This window comes from Macaca mulatta, chromosome 9, assembly GCF_049350105.2.
Source record: "Macaca mulatta isolate MMU2019108-1 chromosome 9, T2T-MMU8v2.0, whole genome shotgun sequence".
Classification (NCBI taxonomy): Eukaryota; Metazoa; Chordata; class Mammalia; order Primates; family Cercopithecidae; genus Macaca; species Macaca mulatta.
In genome coordinates this window covers 4,861,739-4,889,019 of record NC_133414.1, presented here as the reverse complement: position 1 = coordinate 4,889,019, position 27,281 = coordinate 4,861,739, and the positions used below count along the sequence as shown (strand labels likewise).

Sequence of the window (27,281 nt, the reverse complement as noted above, 5' to 3'; positions counted from 1 at the left end):
ACGAGTTAACTGGCTCATTTTGCTATAACACATTATTTGTGCAGGACGGGCATTTTCACTACACGGCTCTGTGTGCAAAGAAGGAACTTCGGTAAACAGAGACCATTTCTGATCAGTGCCTAAGTCTATCCTTTACCCAGAGAGCAATGTAGGTCTACCCTCTTCCTTACATAATTAATCTGTATAATAAATCTTGTTCTTAACCACATTGCCACATATTGCATCTCCACCGGAGTCAGCGTTTGTACCAAGACACGGTACACACCCACTTCAGCGACAGAATCTCAGGTCTGCTCTGCAGGCCCTTCTCATACAGACTGACAGACATGCCATGTGCCTTCTCCCTACTGACCTAAGTAAGGGTTTGTATTTTTTATTTTTATCTCTAGGACTGTCCGCTAATAATGTAGTTGCTCCAATGACAGGCACTACCTAAAAAGACAACCACATGGCTGAACATCTCATTCAGGACGGCCAAGCACCCTGTTACCTTGACAAGAGCTCTGTAAAGCAAGAAGTTAGAAGAGAGAGGGGAGGCTGGACACGGTGGCCCACACCTGTAATCCCAGCATTTTGGGAGGCCAAGGTGGGTGGATCACCTGAGACCAGGAGTTCGAGACCAGCCTGACCAACATGGTGAAACCCCGTCTCTACTAAAATTACAAAAATTAGCCAGATGTGGGAGCTCACACCTGTAATGCCACCTACTCGGGAGGCTGAGGCACCAGAATCACTTGAACCCAGGAGGCAGAGGTTGCAGTGAGCTGAGATCGTGCCACCACACTCCGATCTGAGCAACAGAGATAAACTCCATCTCAAAAAAAAAAAAAAAAAAAAAAAAAGGAAAAGAAAAAAGAGGGGAAACCATGGCCAAGAATGAAATGACGCTGCCTAAGGCTGCTTTTTGCCAGAGTTTTCTCACTGTCAACTTAGGAATTAACTTCCAGATTTCAGGAAATAAACAGAGGCCAAAATTAAAACAGACTAAGACCTGTCAGGGAAGGAGGGAGACGCTGGAAAGGTGTGGAGCCAGAGCCTCCTGTGTTTACGGAGAAGTGGATGAAGCCACCTGACTGCAGCTTCCAGGAAGAGGCTGAACACCAGGCAGGCGCGGAGAGATGAGTGTGGGAGTCAGACAGATGGTCCCGGCTGCCCACCTTGCAGGAGTTAAACAATGGCTGGGACTCAGAGAACAAAGCCCAAATCCGGTGCTCAGAGAAGGAGAACAAAGCCCAAACCCGGTGCTTTGACTTGGGTCTCTCTGCCCTCCCGCCAGCTCCTGCCTCTCAGGCCTCAGTCTCTCCTTATGCACAGGAAGTGGCCGTTCTCGGAAGCTTCCTTATCTACCTAGATACCAGACCCCCAGAGGGGAACACAATTGCCTTCAGTCCTTTCCCAGAAATTTAATTAACCAGAGAAGATTATCTCTCATGTGACAGAGGAAGAGACTGAAACTTAAACACCACACCTGGAGCTCAGCTCAACTTTCTTCCAAACCAGTGTTCATCGTCTGGTCCCATTCAGCCTCCAAAGAGAATCGTTCAGTGTCTGAGCACTGGGTCCAGCCATTCCTTCTGAAAACTACTTACTACCCCTCAAAAATTATCATGGTTTCCCCATCTTCTCTTCCCCTATACTATATCCCAAGAGTACAGAAGTGTGTGGGCCTGGCTGGGTTACCAGGTAATCATTCTCCTGGGATTCCTCTGTGCTTACGCACATTAAGTAAACGTGTATGCTCTTCCTCCTCTTAATCTGCCTATTGTTAGTTCATTTTCAGTGAAGCTTTAGAGCTCAGAGGGGGAACTTCCTCTTGGATCCTGGCAAACTCTCAGGACTTTTTCCCCATTTATGAATAGGAACAAAAATAGCCCCCTCTCTTAGAGCCCGGCTGCAAACATTAAATGGGTTATTGTGTGTAGAGCGTACTGTATGCTCCTCTGCACGGAGACAGTGCTAGTAAAGTTCGTGTCTCCCCGCAGCCTCCTCTGCTGCCACCTCAAGCAGCACAGCTGGTGGTGCTGCGCTTCCGATATTCCAGAAGAAACTCTCTCCAATTAATCAACAGAAACGAATGTCTCTTTTGGACGTAGAGTCATATTAAGAATTTTAAAACACACATCTTTGCCTTCCTTCCTGTAGGAAGATTGTAGACTCAAGATCTGAGACAGGACAGGGGAGGAGTCAAGGGTAGGAGGGTTTCATGACAAGGTGCTGAATTCTGAGAAACAAGGTGTAGATGAAATAGGACTAAAAATAGTCTATAAAGCCAACATCACAGGAAAAGAGAAAACCAGTGAGTGAGAGCGTTGATTGTGCTAAATTTACAGGAACAAATGGTGCATGAGCAATTATCTACGCTGGAACGTGGAACTGACATCTCCAGGGAGAAGGAATGTATGGGGATTGAGGTCGTATAAGAAGGGCTTCCCTTAGCAGGGCGTGGTGGCAGGTGCTTGTAGTCCTGGCTACTCCGGAGGCTGAGGCAGGAGAATGGACTGAATTTGGGAGGCGGAGGTTGCAGTGAGCCGAGACGGCGCCACTGCACTCCAGCCTGGGCAATAGAGCCGGACTCTGTCTCAATAATAAAAAATATAAAAAATAAAAAATGAAATAAAATAAAATAAAAGAAAGGCTTCCCTTGGCGTAGCTGCAGCTTCCAGGCGAGGGTCGGCTGGATAGGGTTTGTCCATGTTTTGCTGCCCAGCTGTGTTAAGATTCCCGGGACCCACCTGTGAACGAGAAAACAGACCAGAAAACAACACCACGGGATGGAGGAGCTGGGTTAGGACGCAAAAAGAAGGTCGACGCCGACTCCAGAAAGGACCTAACCTGGGGAAAACCAGAGAGCTGACACTGAAGGGTCGGGACAGGCCTGCCATGCCGCGTTGGAGAGCGAGACCTGCTGACTCCCCACTGAATTCGGTGGCACTCTCACACGGACCATTTGTTCTCCCATCTAGCCGGGTTTCCCAAGAAAGAGCAGGCAAGAGGGGGAAGTTCAGGGCTGCGTGCTAAACTCTCTTATGTCAGGAAGAACTCAAATACGTGGGAAGAGGGATATCATCCCCCATACAGAGGTGCAAGAAAAATTCATTCGAAAATAGAATGATTTTAGTATTTATCAAAATGAAAATGCATCTTTTTTTTTTTTTTTTTTTTTGCAAGTACCAGCTATAGCTCCAGTTTTTATTTTCTGAAAACAAGAACCCTGCAGGGGTTAGGCCTATGATGGGACCCGCCCCTCCGTGTGGTGTGGGGCATGGGGGCTTTGGTTACCCATGGCTTCTTCCACGACTTCTGACCCAGGGGTGCTGCATCCGCCCCTGACGGTTGTGCTGTGTGCTGTCATTATTCTCATCTGTGCCCTTCAGTGCCCTCTCCAGCCACGATGCCCATTTCCCAGCCCTGGCGATGCCATCCGTGCTCTGCAATTGTAGGTGTCATTCGGCTCCATCCACACCGGGGGGATCGCAGTTTCCATGGCAACTAATGTATTTCAACCAGGGGGAAATGGAAGGTTCTCAACTATAAATAGAGTGAAAATTGAAGAAAATGAGGAGCAAAAACCAGACGCAGGTGACGGGCTGTGCCTGTGGGAGAGAGAGGTTTCGTATTTAGCACAAGGGCCACTGTTCAGGGCAGCACACCGGCCTCATCCTGGTGCCGTTGTCAAATCCAGGTCAGCCCTCATGCAGCCCCACTCCCGTTCATCGAGTGCACGCAAGTGCTGGGCTGCCTCCGGAGAACAGACTTCTCTCCAGATATATAGATATCTTATTTTTCACTAGATTAAGACAATAGTTACAGAAGTCTGCAACATTTTAATACTGGTATATGCAAATTACCAAGGATAATACAACTTAGGGCTGAAATAAATGTCCTGTTAAATGGCCCATTGTTGCTTAAGAAAAAGAGAAAAAAGGAACAAGAGGGACTCTATGATTAGTAGGCAGTAGTCTGATGTGGGTGTCCCGTAGGATGTGACCTGAAGCAAAGTTGCTTAAGCACATGCAGCTGACCTCACAGCAGAGCAAGCAGAGACGGCCCAGCATCTAAATGACTCACTGGGGCGTCTGCGGCACGCTTTTCTTTACAACCGCCTTCATGCATACTGTCTGCCCTGGAGCGGGGAGTAACTACAGTTCACATCATCAATTATTCAGACAAATCACTGAATCACAGATTTGGTGGAGGCCTTGAAAGATGACCTAGTTCTCTCTCCCGTTCCAGGCAGAATTGTTCTGGAATCTCCAAGACAGACTGGTTTCTGTCATAATCAATTATCTATCCTAACAAACACTTCCAAAGATGCCGTACCCTCCTAGTTTCTCAGAAGCTGTTTAGTATCCTCTCGCTTTTAAGGATTTTAATCCAGATATTTGTTGTGTGTTAAACATAATCCCAGCCTCCTCAGTGAATTCTTTACCAAAATCTTGTGATCACCTTTTCTACGACGTTTTAACTCAGCTCTTGTTATTTTATTCTCAGAAATGTGGATAGCAGGCGTTCATTGTTTTTTGCCCATCACTTCACATATTTGCAACTATTACCGAATCTCCCAGGATTCACAGAAACATGATTTTATGACAAATAAAAATATTCACAACAGGAAGTTAACTGAAAAATATAAGCTCATATTTCTGGGGAAAACGGTAATAAAGGAGAAAACAAGGCCGTTAAATAATTATATCCTGGCATGGAAAGAGAAGACTGGAGGATTTCACACTCAAACATGGAGAGTCGCTATCTCTGAGTGCTTGAAGGAAGGGTTCAGTGTATTCTATTGATCTTTTCCAATGTTTTAAAAGCTGTCAACATACTTTGGAATAATAGCCTCATTGTCATACTACTAAAAAGTAGCTTAATAAAACAGAATAGAGAGACTTATTGAGGTCAAAGACCGGGCGAGCATCAGAGCCTGGGTTCAAATGCAGGTGGACTGATCCCAAATTATGGGGTTCCCGGCCTAGTGAGTCCTGTTGGCCCCACGTGCTCCAGCCCAGGGAGCCAGGAGAGTGGCTTAACTTCTCTCCCTGAACAAGGGAATCTTTCCAGTGAGACCTTCTCCATTGCCACACTCCCTACTGGAATAAAAATGTACAGCCTAAATTACCACATAGCTCAACATAGGTTAATACACAAAGATCTCATTTTAGCCAACAGGATCACATCTGGCCAGCTGTAGGGCTATGGTTAAGGTTGTATTTGAAGAGGGAGAGGATGGGTAATCATGGCTACAGCTTTACTAGAAACCGATTTGTCCTTTTTCAAATTGTAATTGTTGTTTTATTTTTTCTTTTTTAACCAATTGCCACTTGCAATGCAAATATAAGACAAATACAAGAAATCTCGACTTAATACTGGCTAAATGCTTAGGCAGACTGCTTGATTTAAACTAATCCATCATGTGAATCTCACATGATTTTCCACCAAAGGGATATGCCTAAATTCAGCCTCTTACACATCCCTTATTTTTGGTTGGTTGGTGGGTTTGGGACTTTTTTTTTTCCCCTCTTTTGCACTCCAAGCCACGTTTTTATTCTGACAAATGGGTAGATACATCATTCAGTGCTAGATAAGAAAGCAAATGTGATGACCAGGAAGATGGGTGTTGACAACGGGAACACCAGCTCTAGAAACAACCAGGGCACAGACATAAGGGATCGTTCTTATTTATCCTTTGCTAATTTTTTATATTGATACATAATAGATGCACATATTTGCAGGGCATATACATTCATATGATATGAAAAGATGAAATCAGTGTAATTAATATCCAACAGCTTAAACATTTGTGTTTTATGTTAGAAGCATTGAAATGATTATCTTCTAACAATTTCGAAGTGTACAATAGATGATTGTAAACTATAGTCACCCTACTGATCTGGGGACACTAGGTGTTAGCCCTTCCTTAGCTGCATATATTTATGCCCATGAATCAACCTCTCTTCATTCTGCCCCGCACCATGGGCTCACTCTTCGGCTTCATAGGAGAGCCATGAATTAGATATAGTCAGGGGTATGCAGGTGGGTGTTTAACAATCCCCTTCAAAGAAAGAGAGGAGAAGGGTGAGAGACGGAAGGAAGGAAGGAAGGAAGGAAGGAAGGAAGGAAGGAAGGAAGGAAGGAAGGAAGGAAAGAAGGAAGGAAAGGGGGAAGGGAGGGGAGGGGAAGGGGAAGGGCAGGAAGGAAGGAAGACAGTCTGCTTTATGGAGTGTGTCCATTTGTATGGTGGGCTTTGGCATTTGTCCACCATTTGTCCACTATTGCCAATTTCCCCTGCCAAGGTGCCGTCGCTGAACTCAGAGCGGGGAGGAGATGCACGCAGTTGGCCCTCGTGAGTCTGTGTGAGCTGCCATCAACACATCACTGGACAAAATTTCAATTTTTTTTTTTTTTGTCTCTTGCTGAGGATTTCCTGAATTTCAGCCTATCCTTACAAAAACAAACAGACAAAAAGCTGTGTATAATCTTAGAAAGCACATTATTATAAGTCAAAGAATACCTAAATGAATTCAAAAATCCATGTCGTGTTCAGGACTGGAAGGTTTAATGTGGGAAAGATGCCATTTCTCCCCAGATTGATCCCCCCAATTCTCATAAAAATTCCAGCACAAGGCTTCATAGACAATGCCAAGTTTATATGAAAATTTACACGGGAAGATGAAAAACTGGAACAATTCAAATAATTTTTGGGGAAAAAAAATGGAAGAATGCACTTTGCTTGACCTCAAGACTTATTCTGCAGTGGCCATAATCGAGACTATGATATGGATGGAGGGACAGACACATGGCCCAAGGGAACAGAGCAGAACCCCAGAAATAGAACAACACAAATATACCAAATGGATTTTTGTCAAAAGAGCAAAAGCAATTTAGTGGAGGGAGGATAGTTTTTCCAAAAACAAAAAGTGATAGCAGACATTGGGATGGCTTTCACCTCTTGGCCACTGTGAATGACACTGCCATGAACATGGGTGTGCAAACATTTCTTCAAGGGCTTGCTTTCAGTTTTGTTTTGTTTTGTTTTGTTTGCATAAACAAAATGTGGTCTACATGTACAAGGAATTACTATTCAGCCTTAAAAATGAAATAAATTCTGACGCGTTATACAACATGGGTGAATCTTGAGGACATTATGCTAAATGAAATAAACCAGTCACAAAAGGAACAATATGACATGATTCTATTCACATGAAGCATCTAGATTTGTCAAATTCACAGCAACAGAAAGTGGAGATGTGTTTACCAAAGAATGGGGGGATGGGAAATTGGGAATCATTGTTTAGTGGGTACCAAGTTTCAGTTTGGAAAGATGAAAAAGTTCTGGAGGTGGATGGTGGTGCTGGTTGCACAACAATGTAAATGTACTTAATGCCCCTGAACTATACACTTGAAAATGCTTAATGTGGTAAATTTTATAGTATGTGTCTTTTAACACAAATGGTGCTGGAGCTATTACATATATAATATAAAAGCAAAAAAAAAAAAAAAAAAAAAAAAAAAACCTTGACCTGAAACTTGTACTGTAAAAACATTAATTAAAAATAGATTACAAATATAAATATAAAATAAAAAATGTAGAACTTTTAGAAGAAAAAACAGAAGGCAATCTTCAGGAACTAAGTCCGGGCAAAGAGTTCAGAGACATGACGCCAGACACATGAACCAAAAGAAAAAAAAAGATAGTGAGTTTCATCAAAGTGTAAAATTCTGTGTTCTCAAATTCCCTGTTAACAGGATGAAAAGACAAGCTACGGGTTGGAAGATATCATTTGCAGACCTCATATCTGACAAAGAAGTAGTATCTAGAATCTAAAAAGAGCTCACAAATCTCAACAGTAAAAAAACAAGCAACCCACTTAGGGAACATTTCACTGAAAGGGAGACACAGATGGTAAATAGCCCCATGGAAAGATGTCCAACAGCATTAGCCATTGGAGTGTGCAAATAAAAAGCACAATGGAGTACCATGACACTCCTATCGGGACATTTAAAATAAAAGATAGTCGTAACACCCAGTGCTTGTGAGGATGTGGAGAAATGAACTCACTCATGCATGGCTGCTGGGAATGAAAATGGTGCCGCTATTCTGGAAAACAGGTTGGCAGTTGCTTGCAACTCCAGGCACATGCCTGCCATGTAACCCAGCAAGTGTATTCCAGGGCATTGATCCCAGAGAAATGAAAACTAACCCACACAGAAAAGCTGTGCCTGAATACTTAAGGCAGCTTTCTTTGTAACAGCAGAAAAAAACCAGAACTGGAACAACATAAACTTCCTGCAGTGAGCGAGAGGTTCTGCAAACCATGGTTCATCCACAGAACAAACTGCTATTTGAGCAACAAAGAGGAACGGACTCGTGACCCACACTGCAACCCAGATGGATCACCAGGGCATCAGGCCTGGTGAAAAATGGCAACCTCAAAAGGTTCCATATTGTGTGATTCCATTTATAAACATTCTCTAAATGACAGTAGAGATGGAGAACAGATTCGTAGTTGCTCAGGGACAGGGACTGGGGCTTGGGAGGCAGACATGAAAGGCCAGCTCAAGGGGTTTCTCGTGGGGCTGGAACAGGTGTGCACTTTGATTGTGATGGTGGTTATGGAAATCCAGCATGGGGTAAGACTCTGCCAGACATCTCACACACACACACACACACACACACACACACACACACACACGCAGTCGTATGCATGTAAAAACTAGTAAACACTGAATTAGGTCTGTGTGATCCAGCTAACATTGATGTACCAATGACCACATCCTGGCTTTGAGCTTGTACTTTGACCTTGAACTTTGACCTTGTGACAAAAGATGACATCATGGGGGAGGTGGATGAAGGGGCTCTATTAATTATTTTTACAACTTCCTGTTACTCTGCAATTATTCCAAAATGCAAAGTATTTTTTCCTTTTATTTTTAGTTGACATATAATAAGGATGCATATTGATGGGTTACAGAGCAATATACAATGCATAACTATCAAACCAGGGTAATTAACATATTTATCACCTAGAACATTTACCATTTCTTTGTGATAAGATTCAAAATCTTCTCTTCTAGTTTCTCAGAAATATATATTTTTGTTGACCATGTTCACCCTGCAGTGTTATAGTACACTAGAACTTATTCCCCCCATGTAGCTACAGTTTCAAAATACAAAGTATGTTTTTTAATTACATTAAAAAGCAGTAGATGCAAACAGCCAAATGAATGATAGTGACAGCATCTATCAAAGTTAATTGGACCAAAGATAATTATTCCTCTTCTTCCCCCACCCCTGTCATTTTGCAATCTTAAAGTTTTTTAATGATTAAAAATGTTGAGAAACAAATACGTTTATTTAAAACACATATATAGGGTCCCGGCAAGGTGGCCCATGCCTATAATGCCAGCACTTTAGGAGGTTGAGGCAGGAGTGTCTCTTGAGCCCAGGAGTTGAAGACCAACCAGGGTAACACAGGGAGACTCCATCTCTTAAAAAAAAAAATTAGACAGGCAAGGTGGCACATGCTCATAGTCCCAGCTACTCTGGAGGCTGAGGTGGCAGGATCCCTTGAGTCTGGGAGGTCGAAGCTGCAGTGAGCTGTGATTGCACCCTGAACTTCAGCCTGGGTGATAGAGTGAGAATCTGTCTCAGAAAAATTAAAATAAAAATTGATAAATAAATAAATGTGTGTGTAAATGTAGGGTTTGTAGAGCAGGTGCAGGGGCCCCAAAGCCCACCTGCAGATTTAGCTGGATTCCAGGAGCAGGAGATGAAATGAGATTTTCCAGAGAGCAGCCGCTGAGGCACACACACCTCCTTTCTATCTGCGGGTTAGTTGTTCTTTCCAGTCCCTTCTTTGGCTCTTCTTGGAGGCGGTCTCAGGCTTACACCCCGGGGCCTGGCGCTGCTTTCTCAGCTGTGGGACTGTCACAGCATCTCCCACCCTCCCTCCCGCTGTCTTAGCCATATGACGACCCCTGGCAGCATGGCCCCATCCTGCTGGCAGCCCCGTGCTACAAAATCGGATGAATAAATAACCTTCTGATTCAGAACTGTGACTCTCTTGCAAGAAGCAAGTGGCACATTCTTCAGTAAGTGTTAAAATATGGTCAGCGCTACAGATATTTTTTGAGTGGAGACAGGTTGCAGAAAAGGCATTCAAATGACACCAAGAGACCCTCTTGTGAAATGCATTCTGCAAGCCAACTCTCTCTTCCTGTTATGTTTGCATGTGGCTTTTAGATGAATAGTATTGTCATGATTTCCATTACTTACTCAAGTCACCTGCAGAGCAGCCAGGAGGATGTCCCACCTCAGTAAACCTGCCCAGAGAAGCCAAGGGAATGGAAGCTCCTACTCTTATGGGGACGCTCTAATTATGGAAGGAAAAGGGGATACAGAGGCAATGTCTTAGGGCTCAATGGTTATCTTTCAAGCCGTGGCTTTCAGAAGCTATGCATCTAAAATCTTTCAATGGATAACGAAACAGATTTCCTCTGACCTACCGGGAAGATCCACCGTCAGTAGCTCACACACATTCTCCACCCAGCTCTTCCCTGCACGACGTGCAATGATATAATTACCGTCTGTGCCAGTCAGTCCTCGGAGATGCAGTTGGCACCAAGCACAGAGCGCCACTAGACAGCCACATGGCCCTCCCTCTCCCACTGGGATATTTTTATTCAGAAATTTCAGTGCAGGCTTCGGTTTTTGGCTGCTGGATTCCTGAATCTGTCTTGCGGGGCCTCCTGCCCACAGCAAATCTTCAGCGCTGCCTTTGGATAAGGGAAAATGATTCATAATAGAACCAAAGAGATTCTTTTAATGAACTTGCCCCAGGGGATACCAAGCTCTTTTTATGATCAAATTTAATGAATCCTAATGAATTTCATCATATGAAAATGATGTGTCTGCGCCGTAAAGGAGCCACAAAGCTCACTGGCCCAGACTCAGGCGGGAAGAACAACAGGGAAACTATTTGTAAGGAGCATAGAGGGGCACAAAGTAAAATAGTTTGAATGGATTTTAAATATTACTAATGAGGTGTATAAATATAGCACACAGGATCTCCAAAGTAATTTGCAGCAAAAATACTAATAATATGTACAAGTTACAGTAGCTTTCTATAAGGGCTCTTAAAGCCTTTTTTCTCAACTTTGATTTTTAGAGTAAAGGATTTCTTCCCTTTAAGTCATGATTCAAATGCCTACTGCCTGACAAAGCCTTCTCCAGCTCCCGCACCTAGTCCTCAAATATCTGGGCTTCTGTAGCCCTGATTCCCAGGTCTACAGGAGCCTGAGCCCAGTGTTGTGTCTCTGCCCTCAAACCCTTGAGTCTCTACATGCAGAACATGTGAATTGTAGCAAGAGCGGGCGGGATCTTCCTACCAGCCCCCTGCAGTGTCGGGCATGGTGCTTCCCTGACCTGTGGGTTACCCAGCCCCGTCTACACTGGGATGCGGTGCGGCTGTGAAACATCCCTTAGACACACAATGTTGGTGGTTACCTGTTCTACACGGTGGGCAAGACACAAGCACAACTCATCCAAGACAAATCAGGGAAACGGGCAAGCCAGGCAGCAGAAAGAGCTCAAGGAGAGAGAGCCTGTCTTCCCCTCCTCCTCCTCCTCCTTCTCTTCCTCCTCGTCCTCCTCCTCCTCCTTCCTTTTCCAGGGAGTCTCGCTCTGTTACCCAGGCTGGAGTGCAACATTTCAGCTCACTGCAGTCTCTGCCACCCAGGTTCAAGTGATTCTCCTCCTGCCTCAGCCTCCCAAGTACCTGGGCTTACAGGCGTGAGCCATCACAGCTGACTAATTTTTATATTTTTAGTAGAGACGGAGTTTCACCATGTTGGTCAGGCTGGTCTTGAACTCCTGACCTCAAGCGATCCACCTGCCTCAGCCTCCCAAAGTGCTGGGATTACAGGTGTGAACCACCGCGCCCAGCTGAGTCCAGCTACTTCTGAGGTTCAAGTGATTCCACTTGACTCAGGCACGGAGCAAAACGGAGGAGGGAAGAGGCATGAAGAGTGGGAGAAAGGAACCAGTGAGATGCATGTGGGCCCACTGGTTGGGAACCCGTGTGCCAGGCTGCTGAACTGGAGTTCATCCCAGCACAAGGCATGGACTGCAGGGTGCACCGGGGGGCAGGTGCTCCCAGTCACAACCTTGGGGAAAAGCTGGAGCTATGGGAGGAGATTTGGGGTCTCTGCTATTTCACCACTTACAGAACTGGAGAAGTGGGTATTGGTGCAGCAGCTCAGGAAGCAGACAGTGTCCTTGAGTGGAAAACTGGTTTCAGGAACCTCAGCTGACCCACTCTGCCAGTGTAAATCTTTATTGGTTTTGCTGTGGCATCTTTACAATGCCCTGTTCTGCTAGTTCAGTACCACTTCAGGGCACGCGAACGATGCAGCTGGTTTTAAAACAGGAGAAACTAGGGAAAGGTGGCACAGTCTGTTGGGTCTGTGAGTGCAGCAAAATGAAGACAATTCCATACAAGAGAAGAGCTTTCAAAATATTCATTGCATGTAGTATACCCCCTTTTATACAGAAGAGATAATAATATTCACTGAAAACAACAGTTTCTTACTCTCCTCTTTAAATAAATGTTGAGAAAATTTCAAAAAAAAATAGACTTAAGGGGTTGCCAAACTACAAGCTTAAGGGGAGCATTTGTACATCTTGAGTAAATGCTGCTAAAAGAAAAAGGATTTTTTTTTTTTTTTTTTTTTTGAGATGGAGTCTTGCCCTTTCACCCAGGCTGGAGTGCAATGGTGTGATCTCCACTCACTGCAACCTCTGCCTCCTGGGTTCAAGCGATTCTCCTGCCTCAGCTTCGGGAGTAGCTGGGATTACAGGCATCTGCCACCAAACCCAGCTGACTTTTGCATTTTTGGTAGAGACAGGGTTTTGTCATGTTGGCCAGGCTGGTCTAGAACTCCTGACCTCAGGTGTTCCACCTGATTCAGCGTGAGCCACCATGCCCGGCAGATAAAGGAATGCAATGGGATGTTCTAAGACGTGGGATTGACAAGGTCAAATCTCAAGTTTAGGAAGATGGATATGGAAGGACCACGGAAGCAGTTGGAGGATCCAAGGCAGGGAATGAATGGAACCAATGGTGCCCAGCTGGAGAATTGCAGGGTCGCTCCAACAGCCACCTGAGCCGCTGCGGGTGTTACTGCCATCCCCTGAGGCAGAGGCCATGCAGGGCCAGAGCTCTTGGACACCCAGCATGGTTGGAGCTATTGGAAACTCAGCTGTCTGGGTGGAAAACTGACGGTGGAATATTTCCCACTTTCTTATATATGTTTCAACCACAAACATTTTGCTCATCAGTATGTGTTATTTCTATCTGAACACTTGATAAATGTAAGGTTATTTTTACGTTCTATCTGCATTCTCATATCTTTTTGTTTGTTTGTTTTTTGAGATGGAGTCTTGCTCCTTTGCCCAGGCTGGAGTGCAATGGCTTGATCTCGGCTCACTGCAAGCTCCACCTCCCTGGTTCAAGCGATTCTCCTGCCTCAGCCTCCTGAGTAGCTGGAATTACAGGTGTGCACCACAATGCCCAGCTATTTTTTTTTTTATTTTGTATTTTCAGTACAGACAGCGTTTCACTATGTTGACCAGGCTGGTCTTGAACTCCTGACCTCAGGTGATTCACCCACCTCAGTCTCCCGAAGTGCTGAGATTACAGGCGTGAGCCACCACGCCCAGCCTTAGAAAATCTTTTTGAAATCACTTTCATAAGGAAATGCCAGCTTGACCACCTTACTCAGGTGTCCCTTCCTAGCAGGTACAGAAAGGAAAATAAAGCACGTGCATTTCCTGTGGCTGCCCAACAAATCACCGCGAACTGTGTGGCCAAGTGCTCTCACAGTCCTGGAGGCCAGGTGTCCGAAGTCAAAGTGCGGCAGGGCCACACGCGCTCTGAGGTCTCCAGAGAAGAATCCCTGCCTCTGTCAGCTCTGGGCAGATGCAGCCACTCCCGGCATCCCCGACTGGCCTCTGCCTCTCTCTGTTCCCTGCCTATGCTCACACGGCCTCCCCCGTTTCTCTGTGTCTTCACATGATATTCTCACAAGGATACCCAGCATTGGATTAAGAGCCACCCTAATCCAGTGTGACCTCATCTTAATTTAACTAATGGGATCGACAAAGACCCTGTTTCCAAACAAGGTCATACTCCGAGGTCCCAGGCGGGCATGGGTTTGGGAAGGACAGTGTGAAAAAATTACGAGTCTTTCAGGTCTTTGCCTGGATTCTCCCTTCTTGACTTTCCTTTTCTTTTCTTTTCTTTTTTTTTTTTTTTTTTTTTTTTGAGACAGAGTCTTGCTCTGTCGCCCAGGCTGGAGTGCGGTGGTGCAATCTTGGTTCACTGCAACCTCCGCCTCCTGGGTTCAAGCCATTCTCCTGCCTCAGCCATAGGAGTAGCTGGAATTACAGGTATCCACCACCACGCCCAGTTAATTTTCTGTATTTTTAGTAGAGATGGGGTTTCACTCTGTTGGCCAGGCTGGTCTACAAACTCCTGACCTCAGGTGATCTGCCTGCCTCAGCCTCCCAAAGCGCTGGGATTACAGGCATGAACCACAGTGTCTAGCCCGCTTCTAATACTTTTAAACTCCTTTGTGGGATCCAATCATGTCAATTCCCCACTTGCTTCTTGTTTACCTCTCTTACTGAACTGTCTCCTGTGGTTTAAAACAAATCAGATTCCTCCCCTGGGGCTCACTCCTACCACTGACACCACTCTGTCCTACCCCATCTCCAATTATTCCTGGGGCATGTGAGAGCTCCTTCCAAAGGTCATATCCAACTCGCACGTGAATTTACCACATATCATCCTTCAATCCTTGACCTTGGAAATAAACTTGGAATTAACTTGGATCTCATTTCCACTTAAATTAAAATAGCCCAGGTGCAGTAGCTCGTGCCTGTGATTCCAGCACTTTGGGAGACCAAGGCAGGAGGATTATTTGAGCCCAGGAGTTCGAACCACGCTAAGCAACATAGTGAAACCCTGTCTCTAAAAAAAAATAACAATAAAAAAATTAGCCAAGCAAGGGGGCATGCACCTCTAGACCCAGCTACTTGAGAGGCTGAGGTGAGAGGATCACCTGAGCCCAGGAAGTCGAAGCTTCAGCCAGCTCTGTTCACACCACTGTACTCCAGGCAGGGCAACACAGTGAGACCCTGTCTCAAAAACAAACAAAAAAATTCAAAATATGCTAAACCTTTTGCCATGAAATCCTAGCAGTAAACTTATTCTAAAAAATATATTAGAAAAAATTAATTAAATGCAAATGAAATTATTATTATATTTTAAAATATAAGACAAATAAAGGGAAGACATTGAAGACCAGGTCAAGCCTCCATAAAATAATCAAAAGTCAACTGTGTTTCCTATGTCATAGAAAAACCTCTCTTAAAAGTTAATAACTGAAAATCGAAGACATGAAGGGTTCTGTCAGTGTGGAAAAAAGTAAATGATTTCAAGAATTGGCCCTAATAATAAACACAGAAAAAGAGACCTTATAAAGCCATTAGGAACACCAGTAAGTACAATATAGTCATAAGTAAGCCGCGTTAAGTCTGTATTTGCATAAGTCAAACTGATAAGAAAATGGAATTATTTGGAAAATTTTATGTATGAAAAAGGAGCCAATGAGAAAAAACCAGATTATCATTTGTATCATCTGGCTGGTCACCTATATTCACTGTACTAATTGAATATTTTATTTTACTTCACTTGAGTAGATAAACCCTAGATGAACTTAATAAACCAAGTGAAAGAAAAAAGAATGATGTATTTGATATAGATCTTTAACAGAAATTATAGCTTTAAAATTATTTAAATGTCTCTTTCTTCTACCTAAGTTTTCGTTATCTCTTTTGGCTAATATACCCATATAATTAACTGCATATTTTGGTTTTCATTTACACACAGAAATATGGAGAGAGAAGAAATTATTCTTTTATGTACTTAATGCTTTGTATATTTTCTCATTTAATCTTTACAGTAATCTTTAATAAAATTACTTTATCTTACATATGAGGTATTTTAGTTTAGGAGTTAAATAACTTGCCCAAATTTTCATTACAAAGAATTATTCTAATAAGAATTCAAATCCAACTCTCTCTGATACCTGGCTGGGGTCTTTCAGGTATCCCAGAAAATCATAAACTAGACTTTATTAAATACAGATGTTCTATGAGGACACAGCAGCAGTTCTACTACTGTTTGCTTCTAAATCATTTCTAAATCTTTTCATTTTGAAATAATTTTAGGCATAGAGAAGAGTTAAAAATAATAGGACAGAGTTGCTCATGCTGATACCCCAGGATTCCCTGATATTAACAATGACGTAAGCAGGGTCTCTTTATCAAACCTGAGAAATTGACATTTTCACAGGCCCCAAACTGCAGACTTTAAGATTTTATCCTTTTTTCCACTAACGTCCTTCTTATGTCTCAGAGGCCAATCAAGTATCCCACATCCAAATCCGTCATCCCATCTCTTCTGTGCTGTTTAATCTGGGACAATTTCTCATCAGACGTCCTTGTCTTTTCTGACCTTGACCACTGTGAGGAGTACTGGTCATCGCTTTTGGAAAATGTCTCACTCACTCTGCTGAGTCACCCTCCCTTCCCTCACTCTGTAAGTCACCCTGCCTTCCCTCAATCTCCTGAGTCACCCTCCCTTCCCTCACTCTGCTGAGTCACCCTCCCTTCCCTCACTCTGTGAGTCACCCTCCCTTCCCTCACTCTGCTGAGTCACCGTCCCTTCCCTCCCCCTGCTGAGTCACCCTCCCTTCCCTCACTCTGTGAGTCACCCTCCCTTCCCTCACTCTGTGAGTCACCCTCCCTTCCCTCCCCCTGCTGAGTCACCCTCCCTTCCCTCACTCTGCTGAGTCACCGTCCCTTCCCTCACTCTGTGAGTCACCCTCCCTTCCCTCACTCTGCTGAGTCACCCTCCCTTCCCTCACTCTGTAAGTCACCCTCCCTTCCCTCCCCCTGCTGAGTCACCCTCCCTTCCCTCACTCTGTGAGTCACCCTCCCTTCCCTCCCCCTGCTGAGTCACCCTCCCTTCCCTCACTCTGCTGAGTCACCGTCCCTTCCCTCACTCTGTAAGTCACCCTGCCTTCCCTCAATCTCCTGAGTCACGCTCCCGTCCCTCACTCTCCTGAGTCACCCTCCCTTCCCTCACTCTGCTGAGTCACCCTCCCTTCCCTCACTCTGTGAGTCACCTCCCTTCCTCCCCCTGCTGAGTCACCCTCCCTTCCCTCACTCTGTAAGTCACCCTGCCTTCCCTCACTCTCCTGAGTCACCCTCCCTTCCCTCACTCTCCTGAGTCACCCTCCCTTCCCTCACTCTGCTGAGTCACCGTCCCTTCCCTCACTCTGCTGAGTCACCCTCCCTTCCCTCACTTTGCTGAGTCACCCTTCCTTCCCTCACTCTGCTGAGTCACCCTCCCTTCCCTCACTCTGCGAGTCAACTCCCTTCCCTCCCCCTGCTAACTCACCCTCCCTTCCCTCACTCTGCTGAGTCACCCTCCCTTCCCTCACTCTGCTGAGTCACCCTCCCTTCCCTCACTCTGTGTGTCACCCTCCCCTTCCCACACTCTGCGAGTCACCCTCACCTTCCCTGCCCCTGCTGAGTCACCCTCCCTTCCCTCACTCTCCTGAGTCACCCTCCCTTCCCACACTCTGCTGAGTCACCCTCCCTTCCCTCACTTTGCTGAGTCACCCTCCCTTCCCTCACTCTGCTGACTCACCCTCCCTTCCCTCACTCTGCGAGTCAACTCCCTTCCCTCCCCCTGCTGACTCACCCTCCCTTCCCTCACTCTGCTGAGTCACCCTCCCTTCCCTCACTCTGCTGAGTCACCCTCCCTTCCCTCACTCTGTGTGTCACCCTCCCCTTCCCACACTCTGCGAGTCACCCTCACCTTCCCTGCCCCTGCTGAGTCACCCTCCCTTCCCTCACTCTCCTGAGTCACCCTCCCTTCCCACACTCTGCTGAGTCACTCTCCCTTCCCTCACTCTGTGTGTCACCCTCCCTTCCCTCACTCTGCTGAGTCACCCTCCCTTCCCTCACTCTGTGTGTCACCCTCCCCTTCCCACACTCTGTGAGTCACCCTCACCTTCCCTGCCCCTGCTGAGTCACCCTCCCTTCCCTCACTCTTTCAGTCACCCTCCGTTCCCTCATTCTATGAGTCACCCTCCCTTCCCTCACTCTGTGAGTCACGCTCCCTTCCCTCAATCTGTGCGTCACCTTCCCCTTCCCTCCCCCTGCTGAGTCACCCTTCCTTCCCTCACTCTGTGAGTCACCCTATCTTCCCTCACTCTGTGAGTCACCCTTCCTTCCCTCACTCTGTGAGTCATCCTCCCATCCCCTCACTCTGTGAGTCACCTCCCATCCCTCACTCTGTGAGTCACCCTCCCTTCCCTCACTCTGCGAGTCAACTCCCTTCCCTCCCCCTGCTGACTCACCCTCCCTTCACTCACTCTGCTGAGTCACCCTCCCTTCCCTCACTCTGCTGAGTCACCCTCCCTTCCCTCACTCTGTGAGTCACCCTCCCTTCCCTCACTCTGCGAGTCAACTCCCTTCCCTCCCCCTGCTGACTCACCCTCCCTTCACTCACTCTGTGAGTCACCCTCCCTTCCCTCACTCTGTGACTCACCCTCCCTTCCCTCACTCTGTGACTCACCCTCCCGTCCCTCACTCTGCTGAGTCACCCTCCCTTCCCTCACTCTGCGAGTCAACTCCCTTCCCTCCCCCTGCTGACTCACCCTCCCTTCACTCACTCTGCTGAGTCACCCTCCCTTCCCTCACTCTGTGACTCACCCTCCCTTCCCTCACTCTGTGACTCACCCTCCCGTCCCTCACTCTGCTGAGTCACCCTCCCTTCCCTCACTCTGCTGAGTCACCCTCCCGTCCCTCACTCTGCTGAGTCACCCTCCCTTCCCTCACTCTGTGAGTCACCCTCCCTTCCCTCACTCTGTGACTCACCCTCCCTTCCCTCACTCTGTGACTCACCCTCCCTTCCCTCACTCTGTGACTCACCCTCCCGTCCCTCACTCTGTGAGTCACCCTCCCTTCCCTCACTCTGTGAGTCATCCTCCCTTCCCTCACTCTGCTGAGTCACCCTCCCTTCCCTCACTTTGCTGAGTCACCCTCCCTTCCCTCACTCTGCGAGTCAACTCCCTTCCCTCCCCCTGCTGACTCACCCTCCCTTCCCTCACTCTGCTGACTCACCCTCCCTTCCCTCACTCTGTGTGTCACCCTCCCCTTCCCACACTCTGTGAGTCACCCTCACCTTCCCTGCCCCTGCTGAGTCACCCTCCCTTCCCTCACTCTTTCAATCACCCTCCCTTCCCTCATTCTATGAGTCACCCTCCCTTCCCTCACTCTGTGAGTCACGCTCCCTTCCCTCAATCTGTGCGTCACCTTCCCCTTCCCTCCCCCTGCTGAGTCACCCTTCCTTCCCTCACTCTGTGAGTCACCCTATCTTCCCTCACTCTGTGAGTCACCCTTCCTTCCCTCACTCTGTGAGTCACCCTATCTTCCCTCACTCTGTGAGTCATCCTCCCATCCCCTCACTCTGTGAGTCACCCTCCCTTCCCTCGCTCCGTGACTCACTCCTTTCCCTCACTCTGTGAGTCACCCTCTCTTCCCTCATTCTGTGAGTCACCCTCCCTTCCCTCACTCTGCGAGTCACCCTCCCTTCCCTCACTCTGCGAGTCACCCTCCCTTCCCTCACTCTGCGAGTCACCCTCCCTTCCCTCACTCTGTGACTCACTCCTTTCCCTCACTCTGTGAGTCACCCTCTCTTCCCTCATTCTGTGAGTCACCCTCCCTTCCCTCACTCTGCGAGTCACCCTCCCTTCCCTCACTCTGTGAGTCACCCTCCCTCCCCTCCCCCTGCTGAGTCACCCTCCCTTCCCTCCCCCTGCTGAGTCACCCTCCCTTCCCTCACTCTCCTGAGTCACCCTCCCATCCCTCACTCTGCTGAGTCACCCTCCCTTCCCTCCCCCTGCTGAGTCACCCTCCCTTCCCTCCCCCTGCTGAGTCACCCTCCCTTCCCTCACTCTCCTGAGTCACCCTCCCATCCCTCACTCTGTGAGTCACCCTCCCTTCCCTCACTCTGCGAGTCACCTCCCCTTCCCTCACTCTGAGAGTTACATCCCCTTCCCTCACTCTGGGAGTCACCTCCCCTTCCCTCACCCTGCGAGAAACTCCCCTTCCCTCCCCCTGCTGATTCACCCTCCCTTCCCTCACTCTGCTGAGTCACCCTCCCTTCCCTCACTCTGTGAGTCACCCTCCCTCCCCTCCCCCTGCTGAGTCACCCTCCCTTCCCTCCCCCTGCTGAGTCACCCTCCCTTCCCTCACTCTGTGAGTCACCCTCCCTTCCCTCACTCTGTGAGTCACCCTCCCTTCCCTCACTCTGTGAGTCACCCTCCCTTCCCTCACTCTGTGAGTCACCCTCACCTTCCCTTACTCTGTGAGTCACCCTCCCTTCCCTCACTCTGTGAGTCACCCTCACCTTCCCTTACTCTGTGAGTCACCCTCCCTTCCCTCACTCTGTGAGTCACCCTCCCTTCCCTCCCCCTGCTGAGTCACCCTCCCTTCCCTCACTCTGTGAGTCACCCTCCCTTCCCTCACTCTGTGAGTCACCCTCCCTTCCCTCACTCTGTGAGTCACCCTCCCTTCCCTCACTCTGTGAGTCACCCTCCCTTCCCTCACTCTGTGAGTCACCCTCACCTTCCCTTACTCTGTGAGTCACCCTCCTGTTCCCTCCCCCTGCTGAGTCACCCTCTCTTCCCTCACTCTGCGAGTCACCCTCCCTTCCCTCACTCTGTGAGTCACCCTCCCTTCCCTCACTCTGTGAGTCACCCTCCCTTCCCTTACTCTGTGAGTCACCCTCCTGTTCCCTCCCCCTGCTGAGTCACCCTCTCTTCCCTCACTCTGCGAGTCACCCTCCCCTTCCCTCACTCTGCGCATCATCCTCCCCTTCCCTCCCTCTGCGAGTCACCCTCCCTTCCCTCACTCTGCTGAGTCACCATTCTCCTTTCTTCATTCTGGGAATTCACCTTCCACAGAGTCACCAGGTGCAGCTGAGGCTCAGGACTTAGGATGGAGAGACTGAGCTCCACCTCCTCATGGAAGGCATAGCAGGAGTGTGGCGCCCTGTGGAAACCATTCCAGTACTCTGCAAGTATTTGGAGGAGATGCTTGGGGCTATGTAAGTACCCTGCTCTTTGTTAAATTTTGCCATGAATTTGTTATTCTTCAGGGTTTCTGTCCCGTGACATCATTACTGTGCAGGTCTGAAGGTGATTTTCCCATTTCCTTCATTCCTTCCACATTTGTTATTTGGAATTCTTATTTGGAAGAAATTGGAATTGTTATTTGGAAGGAAGTTTTGTCTACTCTCCTGATTTATTTATTCAATCACTTATTGATATATTTACAAGATATTTTAACTTGTTAATGGTAAACTAACCTACAGACACACTTGAGTTGCAAGCTGGAACGTATTATGTCCTGTGCTCACACACTGGGGAATGCCAAGTGCATTTCTGCTCTCATATCACCATATTAATTTATTTTTGGTTGAACTACAGGTGTTTTCTTTCTACCTCTATCTCCACTCTGAACTCTTGAGACAGAGCATTGGTTTGGGATGTTTGCAACTCTTCTCTGGGGGTACATGGATGTGGGTGCTGTGTGCTGACTTAAGCTGAGGGGGGCCACCATATGATGGCGCATGTAAGTAACTGCTTACCTATGTGAATCAGGACTTTCTTGATATAGTGCAAACAGAATACACTGCAGACAGAATCTGGAGGCTGATATAACACTATGTTCATCTTCCATAAGTCCTGTTATCAGTGGATGGCAAATAACAAGGTAATTTTTGAAGCCTGAGTATATAAAATACCTTATTCTAGAAGGAAAAAGGGGGAAGGAAAGAAAAAGCAAAGACAGACAAAACAAAGAAAAAAATGGAAAGAAGAAAGGAAGGGAAGGAGAGGGAGATGAAGCCAGGGAGAGAGAAAGGAAGAGAAGGAGAAATGAAACAATTTTTCACCGTGTCTCTGCTTCACATGTTGTAATGCCAAATCAGAGCCTGCAGAAGGAAAGGTTCCATGACAAACACATAGCCGAGTGCCATGAAACCACACCTTCCTATCTCCCCAGCAGGACATTTGTTCACTTATTTTTGCATCTCCTTGTTGAGATGCCAACATTTCGTTCTACTTTAATTGCTTCTCAGTATGTTACTCTTCAGAACCGCCCTTCTCAGAGTTGTCTGAATCTCTATTGTTATGCTTAAACCAGCCAATTCCCAAGTTTGCAGACCTATTTAGTTTGCCGACCTGAACATTTCAGGGGAAGATAATTGAGACTCGACTTCAGCAAAGCGCGCTGGCTTTAAGTGAGCAGCCTTTGGGTTTGCACCTGGTGCTGTCCCTCTGTGCTGCTGAAAAGGTCATCCGTGTGTTCAAGAGTATTTTCCAGAGGCTGTAAGCCATTGTAAAACAAACAACCTAGGTTATTTTTAACAATTTACAAGAGTTAAACTTAGGTGTAAACTGTTTCTTTGAAGAATACAAAACGTAGACATTGTCCAAACAAACTTTACCTTTAGGTAATTTATTAGAAAATGCATTTGGTAGGAGCCTTTCAGAAGATGCAAAAATTACTAAAACTAAATCTACAATAAACTATGCAAAGATCTATTTGACATTTGGTAATTACTTAATTTCCATAAAGGCAGAATTATTTTAAAAAAGACTAAAACTAGTCCATTATTTATGGATTCCCTCAATACAGTGTGAATATTTCTTTTGGCTTAATTTTTGAACATGGGCCTTCATATTTCCTTTGTTTGTTGGAGAGAACAGATAATATTCTGAAGAGCAGGTTGACTTCACCAAGTGAGGGAAAGAGCCTCTGATCTAGAATATGTATAAAAAAGCTTTGAATCTGAAATAGAAACATCAGAATTCTAGCAGCAACAGAATTAAAAACTCAGTGTAGGCCATGGATTTTTATTAGCTACCAGAACTTGCTTCCTTTTTCTCATATTTAAACTCAATAAATTAGACACGTTCAAACTAACAAAAATGTCCTAATTAAGTGGTTTCAAACTCACTTTTTGAAAACACAAAGATAAGAGTTTAACTCTAAGCTCTAACATTTATATCAGCTTGTTTGGGGGCAAGCACTTACGTGACCTCAGACTCTGTTTCCTAATCTGCAAAACTGAGTTCATAGAAACCATCCCACAGAGCTGCTGTGAAAATTAAAATCTATTAAAATAGTTTTCTTGCCAGGCACGGTGGCTCAAGCCTGTAATCCCAGCACTTTGGGAAGCCGAGACGGGCAGATCACGAGGTCAAGAGATCGAGACCATCCTGGCTAACACGGTGAAACCTCGTCTCTACTAAAAAAAAAAAAAATACAAAAAACTAGCTGGGCGAGGTGGCGGACGCCTGTAGTCCTAGCTACTAGGGAGGCTGAGGTAGGAGAATGGCGTAAACCCGGGAGGTGGAGCTTGCAGTGAGCTGAGATCCGGCCACTGCACTCTAGCCTGGGCGACAGAGCAAGACTCCATCTCAAGAAAAAAATATATATATATAGTTTTCTTATCAATATAGATATAGATGCATTCATTTGTTCATTCATTTATTCAACAGGTGTTCATTGGGGCCTACATTGTCCTGGGCACTGTTCTAGATGTGTGAGACACACCAATAAACAGAAGAGAGAAAATCTCCTGTCTCATGGAGCTTGCATTTCTGAGGGGGGAGATAGTCAATAAATGATAGATATAATAAGTAAATTATGTCGTATGGTCTAAAACCATACTTAGACTTATGGTCTAAGTAACACGGAAATGAGACTGGAGGGATGAAGCTGGTGCTGGAGCATAAGTTGTAACTTTAAACGTTAGATAAGGTGACCTTTAAACAAAAGTCTGAAGGAGCAAAGAGAGTGAATCCTAAAGACATCTGGGGTAAGGACGTTTCCAGCAGAAGAATCTGCTCCAGCGCAGCTCGAAGGCTGTAGTGAAACAGTGGAAGGTCGAAGGTAATGGAAACCGAATAGCCAAGAGCACTGCAGGATGCGCACCCTGCCAGTTCAAGCTGCAGGCCCTGCAGGGCCCCAGAGTTTTATGACATGGTCCTTCACCTAAAGATAATCAAAATATAAATGAAGGGAACTTGCAATCATGTGTGCGTGATTTCCTCAAATATACTGCACACTCCTTGAAGGCAAAAACTCCGTCTTCTCTATGGAATGGAGTTCCTTCCTAAAGCTCCTCAGGGCCAGTGGAGTGAGAGAAATTTAGAAAGACTCGTCAGCCAAACTGCTGTCTTCTCAGGTAAAGATGAGCAATTTACCAGCCACCTGCTGGAGGGAAGGTCTCATTCAAAGCATCCCCAGATCACGGCAGATGGAAAGGAATATTTTTGCAGAAGGCCTTCTTCAGATCCCGACTGCTAATGATGGTTGGCTTCATGTCTGCCTAGGGCTTTACCTGAGCAGCTGCGGGACATACCAGTTAAGCTGCTTTAAGTTTTCCCCAAAAATCAGCACCAGCAGTGTTCCGGGGGAAAAGCCCGAGGGAAAGAAGAGAGCAGTCGTTTTGAAAGGCTTGGTGCTTTTTCTCTGCCCCCTCCTCAGACAGGGAGAAGAGAGCCTTCAAATGAGTGTCTCACAGACAGCCGCACAGAGCTCCAGCTATCTGTGCATCTTGCAAAAATAGAACAGCATCTTGTGGCTCAGGGATTTATTTCCAGAGTCTGCCTATTCCACTCTGGAGGTATAAATTGGGTTCTTTTCAATCATGTTAAGAGGAACTTAATTGCATAATTTATCCCACGCAGACTTTTCTACCTTTAACAATTCTGGCCTTGTTGAAAGCAAAAACCAATTTTACCATGATTGAGCTAATATCGTTTTTGTGCAAACACAACCCTTTTATCAGGGAAGAGCAAAGTCATTATTTCTAATATACTTTCACAATGACCTGCAAAGTAGGTGGGTGGTGAGTATTACTTTTCATAACAGATGGGACACAGTGCACCTGAGACTGGAGCTAGGTGTCCGACTCCACGATAATTATTTTTTTCCCTTTCCTCTCCTAATTGCTCTTCTTCCCTCCTTCTTTCCACCTTGCTATTTATAGAACAGAATTAGTGCACCAAAGAGTATGTAACTTGACAGGTAACTGGTGGGCGCGGCACACTCAACATGAACATAACCTAAGAATCCAGGGTTCCCTCCTCCTTCTCAGGGGCCCTGTAGCATTATGAAACAACTGAGCTATCAATTAAGATTCTGCAAATAATTGTCTTGGAGATGCTGCAATACAAAGCTCATGCACTGTATCAGCCAGATCGAACCATCATAGCAAAATAAGCTGAGTGGCTAAACAACAGGCATAAACTGAGTGACTTCAACAACAGATACTTATTTTCTCAAAGCCATGAAGGCCGGAAGTCCAACATCAATCAAGGTTCCCACCCATTTGGTTAAAGTTCTCTGGTGTCTCTTTTTGTTTTGTTTTGTTTTTTGTAGACAGAGTCTCGCTCTGTCACCAGGCTAGAGTGCAGTGGCGTGATCTCAGCTCACTGCAACCTCCACCTCCCCGGTTCAAGTGATTCTTTTGCCACAGCCTCCCAAATAGCTGGAACTACAGGCATGTGCCACCATGCCCAGCTGATTTTTTGTATTTTTGGTAGAGGCGGGGTTTCACCATGTTGGCCAGGATGGTCTTGAACTCCTGACCTCAGGTGATTCACCCGCCTCGGCCTCCCAAAGTGCTGGGATTACAGGCATGAGCCGCCGTGCCTGGCCCTGGTGTCTCTTCTTTTAAGGGAGCTAATTCCATCATGGAAGCCCAGCCTCATGGCCTCATGTAAACCTAGCTATCTCCCAAAGGATCCTAGAAGCAGAAATACACCAGGTCCTAGGAGGGACTCACTGTCCACCAGGTACGAATCCCAGGGGAGGACTCAAAACACCTTTCCAGGTTCTGCTAAGGCTTCTAGATCTAGCAGGACTCTAAACACCTTTTCAGATCCTCAGATCTGCCAAGACTCTAAATGCCTCACCAGATCTGGGAGAAGGCTGTGCATAAACCCATTGCCCAGAGTCTGAGTCGGGAGGACAGAATATTCATGTAGCTCATCAGGCAAAGCACATTTATCATTCACACACAGGCAGCAAGAATAATAGCAGCCTACAATCCATGGCTAGCTGTGCCCCCAAGCCTCAGGGAAGCCTCCCAGGGTGGATGCAGTTAACGCTTGCCTGTGCCCCACTTGGACGGCAGCTGGGGGACCTGGCAGCAGATATCCACTTCTCATCCTGGGTTTTATACCCTGGGCAACTGGACTCACTGAGCCAAAGCAGTGCAGGACACCCTGTTCTAGGAGAAAGAAAAGAGCCCAGGCTGTTTCAGACAGTTCCTCCTCAACTCAGATGCTCATTCTCAGCACATTCCACAGTTATCCTGAGAACTACGAGCAGGGTCAGGGAGGGCTGGATTAGCAAAGGCCAACCAGGGGCCCGTCCTCCTGCAGACCCATCTCCAAATACCATCACATTATGGGTCAAGGTTTCAATGTATGAATGAGGGAGACTCAATTCAGTCTACAGCACCCACCTACTTACTTCAGGAAGAAAACGTGGAGTTGTTGACTTTATTCGGTAGTGTCATCTCTAGACATGTCTTCTCTGCCCTCCTGGGAACACTCTGCTCCTCTGGCAACATGGTGCATGGCTCAATCCACCTCCTTCTCACCACTGCATCCCTGCTGCTCAGTCCCTCCGTTTCATGAGTGGTTGGCCTGGACTTCTCTTTCACAGACACATTCGCTACTGCAAGTCCAGCCACAAGGTTGAACGAGCTGAATTTCCATGCTGATAACTCCTCCAACAGCTTGACCTGAGTTCCTTGTTCTCTTCACCCCATTTACATTTCCTTGACCTCAGTTCCTTGTTCTCTTCACCCCATTTACATTTCCTTGCTCTTGAACATGACTTCATCCACCGACTCTCATAGTCAAACACCAGATCAAAATTCACCTTTGCTGAAATGCCATGCTCTGGCCACACTTACCTGTCCTTCCAGCTTTGTGACGACCACACAGCTATTCATTTCTCCTGGAGGTGCCAGTCCATTTTCCACTGCGTCCCTTTCTTTTAGTCCCCTTTAACTGAGCTCACTTTCCCAATCTAAGCAGGATTATGTGACTTTTCA

General features: G+C 46.5%; 1 long non-coding RNA gene across 1 annotated transcript; it reads right to left on the bottom strand.

Annotated features, from left to right (window-relative positions):
* Window positions 1–881: 881 nt before the first annotated feature.
* On the bottom strand, window positions 882–26,939 carry LOC144331056 (uncharacterized). Its single transcript, XR_013397883.1, has 3 exons — window positions 26,693–26,939; window positions 3,280–3,528; window positions 882–2,732 (listed from the first exon to the last, which is right to left on the bottom strand). It is a non-coding gene; the product is annotated as an uncharacterized LOC144331056 (long non-coding RNA).
* Between the last annotated feature and the right edge of the window lie 342 nt (window positions 26,940–27,281).